Source organism: Protopterus annectens, chromosome 4.part0 (genome assembly GCF_019279795.1).
Source record: "Protopterus annectens isolate FY-2018-M chromosome 4.part0, PAN1.0, whole genome shotgun sequence".
Taxonomy (NCBI): Eukaryota; Metazoa; Chordata; order Ceratodontiformes; family Protopteridae; genus Protopterus; species Protopterus annectens.
In genome coordinates, this window is record NC_056733.1 from 1,789,532,823 (window position 1) to 1,789,545,068 (window position 12,246).

Here is a 12,246-nt window from a genome sequence, read left to right on the forward strand (position 1 = left end):
GCCAAACATACTCTGGCTAGGCTTATAAATGCCCTAGGGCAGGTAGCCTAGTATGAACCTATAAACCATAGTCCCTTATATCACCAGTAGCATTATTGGAGGATTGTTGGGTGTTAAAATTTTTCTGACTTAACTAAAGAAGGATTTTTAGTTGTCTTTCAATGCTCGAGGACCAGCGTATTGGTTTGCTTTTAAGCTTCCACATTTGCTGGGATCTGGCTGGGATTGCCAGTTTTAATAAGTGTCCAGTTGAAAGAAGAACTTTTCTGTGCAACTATAGGCATCATCAACATTATGGGTAATACCATTGTACTTGAGCTTAGAGACTTCATAGAACTGAAGGAAATGTGTATGTTTGAAGTCCTTGAAGTCTGTGCTATGTTTCTGATTGGATGAAAATTTGTGGACAGACTTGACCAGTGAGGGGAGTACCTTGGGATGATAGATGCTAAGTTTATGACCAGGTCCGGTATATTCTTTTCTCTAGTAGGTTCATTAACCATCTGGTCTAGGAAGTTTTTGTTTATAAAATATAAGAGTAATTATGCATCTGTTGTAATTTTCATTCATTGCTCAACAGTTGGGTCTTGAACCAGTTCAAAACTTTTTACAGCTTGTGGAACACTGAAAGCTGTTGTGCTTCTCTCCTACTCATAATGCATTGGTCCCCTACCATACTTCAGACCTTGTTTGCTGCCTTCATGTATGGTGTAGTCGAAGTTTGCTCTTGAGCTTTGTTGTAGTTGAGTAAAAAAAAAAACAGATTTTTATATACTTTTCCTTTTATTTATATTCTGTAATAGCCCTTTCTTACCCTTTCCACACTTTTTTTTAGTAGAAGTTTTTATTACCATTGTTGATCTTTCTTGTCTTTCTTTCTTGTCATACTCTAGCTGTAGTCTGTTACCATCATTGGTAATTCTCTCCTTTGTTTCCTTATTTCCAAAAAATAAATAAATAAAATTCCCTTTCTCTTTGTGTGTAGTTTTTGCCTGTGGCCACAGGATACCATTATCAGATGCACATAATTTGTGCATCTACTCTCCAGGTCCGGCTCACTTGAATGTGTCCTGTGATATATGTAGGACCTACCAGGGGCCTTGGTGGACTGGAAAAATAAACTTTTCAGAATAAATTTACTTCCTTCCACTTCCTCTCAGACAGTACCTGGGGTTCATACCCCCAAGAAAAAAGAGGCAAAGAAGTGTCCTTCAGATCCTTCTGGATCTTCTGCTGTGAGTTCGGCTACTGGTGCAGAACCAATTCAGAAATTATCTAACTATTGGATCTGACTTCATCGGATCCAAAGGCAAAATACTGTGATCTTACAGCTTTGGGTGCCAAATCCTCATAATTGAATCCAACTGACTCGCACCCAAAAAGCCTCCTGAAACCCCATATGATTTATCTCTGGATCCTGTCCTCTCCCATCTCCTATCTTTGTTCCTGGAGAGATGCCACCAGTGCAGGACCTCGTTCATTGTCATCTTCTTGAGCCTCCAGAAGTTTGACAAAAGCAGATGTGGATAGGATGATGAAATTTCTCTTGACGCAACTACAAATGGGGGATCTCCTGGCTCCTGCCCCATCTGTTCAAGAGACCTTCATTAAGTACTACTGCACCAGGTTTGTCTCCTTCTCGGATCAAACATTTGGTTTTGAAGCAGTTGGAACAGAGCATCCCAGATCTGACCATATCTGATCCGAAGTTTGTCGTATCTTCTACTCCAGTGTAATGTCTGAGTGGACCTGCTCCAGATGAATTGGAGCTGGATGAGACTCTTGAGCCGTAGTGTCAGTACTGGATCTGGGGTGTCTACTCTAAGATCGTCTGATCCAGCTCTGCTCATCAGAGCCTCGGCCTCAGCCCTTGACAGCTTGGTTCTCACCCCTGCTTTGAGCAATTTGCCTTCAGGTTGGAAATAGTTGACTGTTCAGAAGCATGTCTTCTTGGCATATACCTTCCTCAGCTTCCACTTCCCAGACCCATGTATCTTTACAAGGTCCTCAGCATCCTACTTCACAAAGACAGCCAGCTCAAAGTCTCCAGAATACCTTTCAGAATATATTGATTTCTTCTGATACTTCTCTGGAAAATCCTGCCAAAGAAGTCCCTAGGAAGAGAAAGTGTAAATTGAGGTACTTGGACTCTCCTCAAGAATTTGCCATGGAAGGTACTGATTTCAATGACTGAGAATGGGTTCCCAAGATCACCTGATGAGGTCTCGTTTGGAGACATCCTAGAGATTCTAAAACAGAGGTGGTTGGTCTACTGATGCCCCTTCCCAAGAGGAATCGGTATCAATGGAAGCCTTTGAGTCTGGCCTATCTCCTGGGTAACTCTGCCTGCCGATGAGCTCATTGATTTGATCTGTTAATGGGTGTGGAAGGAGCCTGCCTCCGTTGAGCTAATCCCCAAATGGCTAGACAGGATCCTGGCACCGCCCAAGGATAGGGAGTTTTGCAGTAAGGGCGTATCTATGGATACTATGGTTGTAGAGGTGGCCACAAGAAGGAACTTGCGGAACAGAGTTCCTCTGTTCTTCCTCCTAACAGAAGTCTAGTGTGATGGACAGATTTGGGAAGCATGTGTATGCTTCAGTGCCCTTTGCACTTTAATCACTGAACTGTTTGGGACAGTTTACTAGACTTCAGAGGGATCTGATTAAAGAGCTCACTAAATCTCCCTCTGGGACTGTTACTTATAAGTCAGAAAGCCCTATTGTCTTGCAGTTGGCTACCCTACAGTCCATTTCAAATTCATCCCTGAGGCTCATTTCACATGCAGTTGAAGGTACCTCAAGGGTAGCGGGTTCAGGCATTTCCATTAGGAGGCATGCCTGGATTTGCCTGTGTGATATAGGAAAACCCTTCAAGTTTTCCTTAGTCAACGCACCTTTTGATTGAAATTCACTATTTGGCCTCAAGGTTAAAGGCACACTATCCAGGTTGAGCAGGAAGGTAAAACCCTGACTGCTGTGGGTGCACATTTTTTTGACCCCCTCAAAGGACCTTTTCCATGATTCAATGAGGTGGTCAGAAATGTGGTTCAAAAAGTCCCTAGGTCCCTTCCAAGATCCAGGTGGAGATAGTTCCCTCAGAAGCAGAGGGGGGAACTCAAGTGGAAGATGTTTATGCAGCAGAGGTGGCCTGCAGAACCAAGGATCTAGAGAGACATTCTCTGATTCTACCAGCACTTCTGAAAGGAGGCCCAGTTGTCCACCTCTGGAAGCAGTTGGAGGTAGTTTATCCCTGCACCAGAGAGCCTGACTACAGATTACAAAACCTTCATGGGTGCAGAAGATTATTTCCAGAGGTTATATAATTCCTTTTTTTTCCTTCTCCCTGTACAGTAAACAAAATTCCTGATGTTCCACAAAGTCAGAAGAAAGCAGCAGCACTAGAAATAAACTGCTAGAAAGAGTCATCTGATAGGTCCCCCCAGACCAGAAAGAGTCCACAACTTGCTCAAGATTTTTATAGTACCCAAGAAAATGGGACTAGAGACCAATTTTGGAACTCTGCAATCTGAACAAGTCAGTTCAGCACACAAAGTTCCAAAGGTCACAGTTCAGTCCATTCTACCATTTCTGCACCAGGACTATTGAATGTGCTCAAAGTTCCAAAGGTCACAGTTCAGTCCATTCTACCATTTCTGCACCAGGACTATTGAATGTGCTCAATAAATCTTCACACAGTGTGTAATCAAAATGAACAGACAATCCAGAAGATACTTGCACTTCTGGTTGGGAGCCAGTCATTGCCAGTTCAGAGCTCTGCCCTTTAGTCTCAACGCAGCCCAAAAGGTGTTTATCAAATGCATGGCAGTGGTAGCAGCTCACTTGAGATGGCAAGGGTTCCAGGTGTTTCCTTATTTGTACAACTGGCTCATAACTATTCTGACCAAGCATCAGTTGGTCAAAGCATGAGATCATGTACTCCAGTTTTGCTCTCAACTAGGTGTTATCATCACAACCAATCTCAACACCAACTCTGTTATTGCAGTTTATAGAGGCTTTGTTGAACACGTCTTGCTTGACTTGTCCCTCTTCCTCTTATAAGGGTTCAAACACAATTCCAGGTCAAAAGGATTATTCAAAATTCTTCTCTCTTGGCTGGAATGATCTTCAAACATTGGGGTCCATGTCTGCTGTGATAGTTCTCGTTCTCGTTCTGTTAAGCTATCACATGAGAATCCTTCAGTAGACACTAGCAACTCTGTGACTTATTCTCCTACCAATTTTTATCCACACAGATCAGGATACCTCAGACATGCAAAAATTGCCTCCTTTGGTGAATTTACTGTGATCAAGTTCTTCAAGGTTGCCCCTTCACTCTTTCTTAGGCCAAGGCCATAGTGACCAGGGACACTTTTCTCAAATTGAGTGTGGGGAGGCATTTCATGTGCCTTGGACTGTCTTTCCCAAGGTCTCCTGAAGAGGCTAATATGCATATAAATGTCTTAGAAATGAGAGCTGTAGTCTTAGCATTGCAGGCCTTTCAAGACACTGACCTTTCCAGGACCATTGCAATTGAGACTGACGATATGTCTGGTTTGGTGCATCAGCAAACAAGGAGGATCCAAATCTTACCCCCTTTATTGAAGAGCTTTGAGGGTTTGGCAATAGGTGGTCTCATTCAGTCAATTTCTGATTGCAGTGCACATCCTGGGGAAATCCAGTGTGATGGCAGACAAGTTGAGCAGGTCCATTCTAATGCCTCACGAGTGGTCTCAACATGAGTGATAAAAAAGATTTTCTGTTAATGGGTCTAACCTTGCTGTGATCTTTTTGCATCTCCCTTCAACAAGTGCAACAGGTTCTTTGCCCTGATCCCCCACCAGGGGAGTCACTGGGAGATGCTCTTATCCATGACTGTCCCCACGGTCTCCTCTGTGCCTTTCTCTCAGTACCTCTAATCCCCACATTTCTTGAGAAAGCATCACGATTGAAGAGCACACTCATCCTCATTGCTCCTAATTGGTCTGCCATATTTGGTTTCCCTTTCTTTGGCCTTAACTCCTTTACCAACATTGGACTTTGGATCCAACTCAAGACCTTCTGTCTCACCTGAAAAACTGTGTACACCTAGACATTCTAGGCCTAAAGTTGACTGCATGATTTCTCCAATTCCATTGATAGCTAGACAGCCCAGGCTCTCCTCTCCTGTCTCACATTTTCTTATCATCCCACAAAGCTTCCACTAGAAAACTTTACAAAAACAAATGGAAAAGGTTTGTTTTTTGGGCACAGGAAAAATATATTGACCTTTTTTCTGTACCAGTTCCAAAATGTCAGGAGTTCTTGGCTACACTATTTTTTAAAGCTAGTTCCAAAACCATTAAGGTATAACTAGGGTCTTTTCTAATTTTCACATAGGAATGGATTCATCTTTAGTCTCTTCCAAACTTTGTAAGGCTTTTATAAGGGGGTACTTTCTTCTCAGACCTCCTTTTGAAGCTCCCACTTCCCTGTGGGATTTGAGTTTAGTGTTACAGTCCTTGACCTAGTCTTCCTTTGAGCAATCAGCCAAGTGTGAATTAAACTTTTTAACCTGGAAACTCTTTTTGTTGGCTATTACCTCTGCTAAGAGTCTCCACTTTAAGCCCTATCTTCCAAGTCTCCTTATCTGATTTCCTGTAAACATAGGGTATCCTAGATGTCCACAGACAGTTGCTGTTTTATTTTCATATGACAAACCTTTCAGGAAATTTGTATCAATTGTTTGTCTCCTTTTTGGACTCAACATCGGGCAAATCAGTTACCAGTGTGACCTTAGCCAAATGGTTAACTGATCATATTTCCTTTGTTTCCAACAAATTGGATTTGCCAAAATCTCTAAAAGCTTATCACACAAGGTCTGTGGCAACTTTATTATTTCTATCCAGATCTTCCTTGGATGATATTTGTGCAGCTGCAACTTGGGCTAACCCTCATACTTTTATTGCTCATTACAGATTAGATTTGGTCTTTAGGGGAAGAGCAGCCTTTGGCTGAGCAATGCTCTGGAACATCCTTCCTTAGTCCTTCAGCGATTGATATAACCGGGGACTCTGCCTCAGTCATTGAGGAATGAATGAAAATGACATTGGATAAAAAAGTTATGTACTTACCATAACATTCCATCTGTTATCCATTTTCATTCTTCCTCAACTTCACTTCTTCCAACCCCCTATCAGTTTAACTTTTTTGGAAAGATCAGAAGATCCTAAAGGGACCAGTTTTTCTTTGTTTGAGCCTCCAGGTACTGGTATAGATAAATTTCATTTATTCATTAAATTCAGCAAACAAGATCTGAGGTATGGTAGGGGACTAATACATTGTGGGTAGGAGAGGAGCTTGAGAGCTTTCAGTGTTCCACAAGCTGTAAAAAGCAGCCAAGTCTTATCTGAGCCCAAGTGTTTGAAGAAGAATGAAAATAGACAACACAGATGGAATGCTATGGTAAGTACATAACTTCTTTATATATTACATTGGTGGATCATTTTCCCTCGGTTCATTAGGTAGTTAAAAGCATTTAGTATAACAGCATTCATACTTAGAGAGTTCAATAAATATATTTAGGTATACTATGCAATTTTCTGGAGACATGGAGGGGGTTTTGTAGCACCATATGATCTGATAGCTTCTCTTACTTAGTATGATTTTTAATTTCTCTAAACTCTAGTTTTCATTGAGTTTAAATGTGTGGTAGCCACAAATTCCTTGTGATGGAGTGTTTTTTTGGGCACTTAATTTCTGTAACAACACATACATGGATGTGCTCCAAACCTATGACAGCCTTGAGGTCTAGCACTTTATTTGTATTTCTAATATTAATTAGAGCACCCCTGATATAGTACAATGGCTGGCTTATTTTGAAAGTTAGGTTAGGAGGTCCATAAGCTGAACCTTGCCTGCAAAAACCCACAATGGGGGCAGCAAAAGCTTTCACCAGTATGTGTGGACCTTGGAATGAGAGATGCAGACTGCCCTTGGCAAAGCAGCTACTGATGTTCTTCGTGTTTCACTGTTGCAGTCATTACATTTGGGTAATCTGCTGGCAGGTTGCCCTCAGTCCGCCTGAATTCCAAAATCTTGGGTCCTGCATTGGTTGCTGTCTTTTCCATGATGTCAGGTCGTCAGGGGTATAAAACATGCAGCCGACGCCATTTTCTTTAGTCTTTCTTGCCGCGCGGTGCCTGAAGCAGAAGCATTTCGCAAGTGCCGGTCGGCCGACTACTGAAATATTCGAGTTTGAGTTTCAGAACCGAAGTCTTCACTAAAGCCAAGTACCCCATTGGGGAAACTTTTTTCTTGCTTTTTACTGATTCCAGAAAAAGTTAATAATTGTATTACTTGTGGGAAGCAAATACCTCATAAGGATTTCCATTTATACTGTATTCCTTGCCTAGGCCCTGATCACAACTTGCCTGGCTGTCGATTTGTGTGCTAGATTTAACCAATGCACTATTAAGCGTCAGTATATTTTTGCATCAAAGTATTTTGGAAACAGATTTAACTACCCAGAAATGTCGTCTGATAGCAATCTGTCTACCGAGTACATAAAAAATGCAGAGAAAAGGACAGAGAAAGGCAGTCGAGATCCAAAACTGATGACGAAGCTTCTCCTAAGCCAGTCACCGGTTCGCTGGTACTCAGTGAGGCCTTTCGCAGCCCCTGATACCCACTACCTTCGAGTTGCAGGCCTCTACCGACACCCATGTGGAGTCTGGCATGCCGCAAGATACTCAAGGTATTGGACCAACTGATGCATCTCCCTCTGATGGGTCCGGAGCCGCTGAGCAGGCACCGGTTTCTGAGGGTGTATTCAGACCTCAACATTTATATATCAAACCGATGAAAACTGCAAAACCAAAGGCAAAGACAACTTCTAAAACTATAAAACCGACACCTGAGCCACGTGCACAGGACTCTATGCCTAAAAAACAGATGATCAAAATGGCTGAAGACCTTATTACCTTGATCAGGGGTTCCCAACCCCCTCCTGATAAGAGGCTTAGGCAAGACACTGATTATGAATCTTCAGATCAGGTTTCTATTTCTTCTGATTCCTCTTCTGATCAGGAATTATCTATACCACCCTATGAGGATTCTGGTGCAGAGGGAATCTATTCCATCTGCATCTCCTCCTGAAGATTATTCCTTTGGAGAAACCTTGCATACTTTGGGCATTTTCACTGGGAGAGTCAAGATTTCTCAGAATCAAAAAAGAGGCTTAGGGATTTCCTTCTTCTCCCTCGGCATAGGCCTTTAGCCATACCTCCTGTTTTAGACATTGTGGATGATGTGTTTTCGGAGTCGAGCTTGACTCCAGACTCCTTACCTCCGGCTCCTAGCAAGCAAGACAGATATTACAGAGTTCCGACTTGCACAAATTTGTACTTCGAAACCCTGCTGCTGACTCTGAAACCATTTCACAGGATCCTAAAGGTGTTAAGGCATCAACAGCAAAAAATCCTACCCCCTCTACAGAGATTCCAGGGCACTGGATAGATGGGGAAAGAAGGTTTATACATCTGCAACCTTTGCAATTAGGGCCTTAAACTGCTAGTTTCATATGTATCAACAACATGTTATGGGATTACTGAAACAGAAAATTATGTTGATTTCTGAATGTGCAGAAAATAAAGAATTGCAGGAATTATTGCATACAGCAGAACAAGTTGGAAAGCATACTTTGCAATGTGGTTTTGATTCCTTAGAGGCCTCCTGCAGGGCCACAGTTACTGGATCTGTGATTAGGAGGCATGCCTGGCTAAAAGAGCAAAACTTGCCTTATGTTAAAGCTAAATTGCTGGATGCGCCTTTACAGCATGATACTCTGTTTGGTATTAAGGCAGAAGAGGTTTTAAAGAAAACTGAAGACGAAGCTAAGTCTATGCAAACTGTAAAAAAGACTTCTTACAAGTGCACCCACCAAGATTCAGTAGACACCGGCCTACAAAAAGTTGGTCCTTTCCTGTGTCTGTCAGAGCTCCACGGGGCAAATCCAGGAGCCCTAAAGGTTCTAGATAACAGTCACAGGATTCTTACAGGTCAAAGCAATGGGGTACTTCTACCTCGAAATCTGGAGGAAATAAAGCGCAACCCTACAGTAAACAGTGTCAATGACTTCCCTCTGCCATCACCAAGCACTTATCTTTTGGCAGCACCCTTAGGGGGAAAATTAGCATTTTATGCTCAAAATTGGCAGTTAATAACTCCGGACAAGTGGGCGTTTAACATAGTATCTCAGGGATACAGATTCCACTTCCACACACTGCCAATTGCAAACGGTTGTCCAGATCTGCCAAAAAATTCAATGGGCAGAGGCACAGAAACAAGTTACGTCCCTCATGGATATGGGGGCTATTCAGTCAGTGCCAGAACAGGAAAAAGGACAAGGGTTTTATTCCAGACTGTTCTTGGTACCTAGAAAAGACCAGGCCTGGCGCCCAGTACTGGATTTATCAATTTTGAACACATTCCTGGACATTCCAAAATTTAAAATGCTAACTTTGCAGCAGCTTCTGCCCATGCTGGGCAAGAACGCTTGGCTGGTGACATTAGACTTGGAGGCACACCTGCATATCCCAGTAAGGGAATCGTGCAGAAGATACCTCCATTTCAAGGCTGGCTTTAATGCATTACCAATTACCTGCACTGCCCTTTGGCTTATCTACTGCGCCCAGGGTCTTTACAAAGTGTCTGGCACCATTAATTGCATTTTGCAGACAAAGAAGTATACAAATCTAGCTTTACTTGGACGACTGTCTCATTCAAGCAGAGAACAAGGACACTTCTTCAGCATCTGGCGTTTGTGAAAAGGCTTCTAACATGCCTAGGGTACACAATAAACGAAAAGAAATCGCAACTCGTACCCTCACAAAAGATAACATTCCTGGGTGTAAGCTTCAATACAACTGCCCAGATGGCTTTCCTCACGCCAGACAAAGGCAACTGACTACTTACTTCAAACAGATGGCAACAAAAACCCAGTTATCTGCAAGACAAACTCTGCAGGCTTTAGGATTCATGGCATCCTGCATTCTGCTGATTCCAAATGCAAGACTGCATATGAGGAAACTACAGTGGTACCTAAAAAGTGTATGGAGTCAACATTGTCACAGTCTGGAAACAATGATTCCTCTCATTGCCTGCCTACAACAGGAGTTTCTTTGGTGGGCAAAGGCATGTCACCAAAACATGGGACGAGCTTTCACACTACCCCCTGCCAGCCAAACCTTAACAACAGACGCATCAGACTATGCATGGGGGGGGGGGGGCACCTGACGGGAAGATGCATTCAGGGCATATGGACCCCAAAACAAATGCATCTGCATATCAACCAAAAAGAGATGTTAGCTGTTCAAAATGTCCTGACAGCCTTCAAGGACTTACTTCATCCAGGACAACTACTGATAAAGACTGACAACATCACGGTTATGTGGTATATAAACAAGCAGGGAGGCACGCACTCGTATCCCCTTTTCAGATTAGCCATGGCACTGTGGGACACAGCCTTGACTTACCAAGTACATCTTCAAGCTCCATTCCTGCCAGGAAAACAAAATACTCTGACAGACGACTTAAGCCGAAACCTTATGGACCCTCATGAGTGGAAGCTAGATCCACAAGTCTTCAGCATGTTAACAAAGAAATGGGGGAGCCCAGACATAGACCTATTTGCTGTAAGATTATGCTCATACAGGAAACTCTGTTTCTACTTTAAGCAAGCTTTATCTTATTCCTTATTTATGTTGCAAAGTTACTTTCAACCTTAATATATGTTTAGCATAATCTTACATTTGCCTCTCCTCGGAATTATCAACTGGACAAATTCTGCACAAGGACTTATCACAGACAAGCATGGAAAGTGGATGCCCTATCCTTCATTTGGAAAAACCGATCAGTTTACGCCTTTCCTCCTCTGCCTCTTCCCAAAGTTCTACTAAAGGTCAGACAAGAAAAACCAAAGATGATACGAATTGCCCCAGACTGGCCCCGCCAATACTGGTACCCATTCCTAAAGAATATGTCTCAATTCCCTGCTCGGTGCTTGCCTCAAGTACCTCACTTGCTGTCTCAGCAAAACAGTCAGATCCTGCACAATCGGCTCCAAACACTGAACCTGGCAGCATGGCTGATGTAGTTATTCAAACAACACCTCTCAGTAAATCTGCGATGGATGTCATTTTGGAAGCCTACTAGAAAAGTTTATGCTGATTTAAATGGAAAAGATTCTGTGCTTGGAACCAAGCACAATGAACTGACACAGCAGAGCCAAATATTCCTCAGATTTTACAATACTTGACTGAGATGCTTGATTTAAATGGAAAAGATTCTGTGCTTGGAACCAAGCACAATGAACTGACACAGCAGAGCCAAATATTCCTCAGATTTTACAATACTTGACTGAGATGCTTGACAAAGGCCTATCTTTTTCATCAATAAAAATCCATGCCTCTGCCATCTCGGCTCATTACAACACAGAACCACCAATCATTTCTCATCCTTTGCTAAAGCAGTATCTTAGAGGGGCCAAAATTTTAAGGCCTCCCAGAAGATCACCAATTCCTGCATGGGACCTGAATTATGTGTTGGAAAAGCTCACCCTGCCTCCATTTAAACCAGCTGCTACTGCAGATCTAAAGTTATTATCATGAAAAACAGCTTTGCTCCTGGCAGTTTCAGATTCTACTTGAGCAGGACTAAAGCTCTAAGAAAAACTGAGCAGCTACTAGTGGCATTTGCTGCAGGATCAGAGGGAAAGGCCATTTCAAAGTAGACTAAGTGGATAAGCCACTGCATTAGTTTCTGCTACTTACACCATGCCCAAGGGCATTAGGTCTCATTCTACCAGGGCTGCAGCTACATCAGCAGCTTTTCTCAGAGGGGTACCATCCAAAGACATTCTAGAGGCTGCTACTTGGAGTTCTGTTCACACTTTTACAAAGCATTATCATTTGCCTCTCTACTCTAAGTCCAGGGCAGGCTTTGCCACTGCAGTGCTGCCGGGCCTTATAGCCTCACCTAATGCTGTTTATCTCCAGCCTCCCAACCATAGCTTTGGGATTCTACCTAAATGTAATGACTGCAACAGTGGAAACACGAAGAACATAGTACAGTTGTGTACACCTATCATAAATGTAGATGTTAGTGTATTCATTGTTGCAGTCCAGGTTACCCTCCCGCCATCCCCCTGTCATTCTACAGTTTATCTTTCCTTCTCTATCTTCTATAACCTATGTGGTGTATTTTCTTG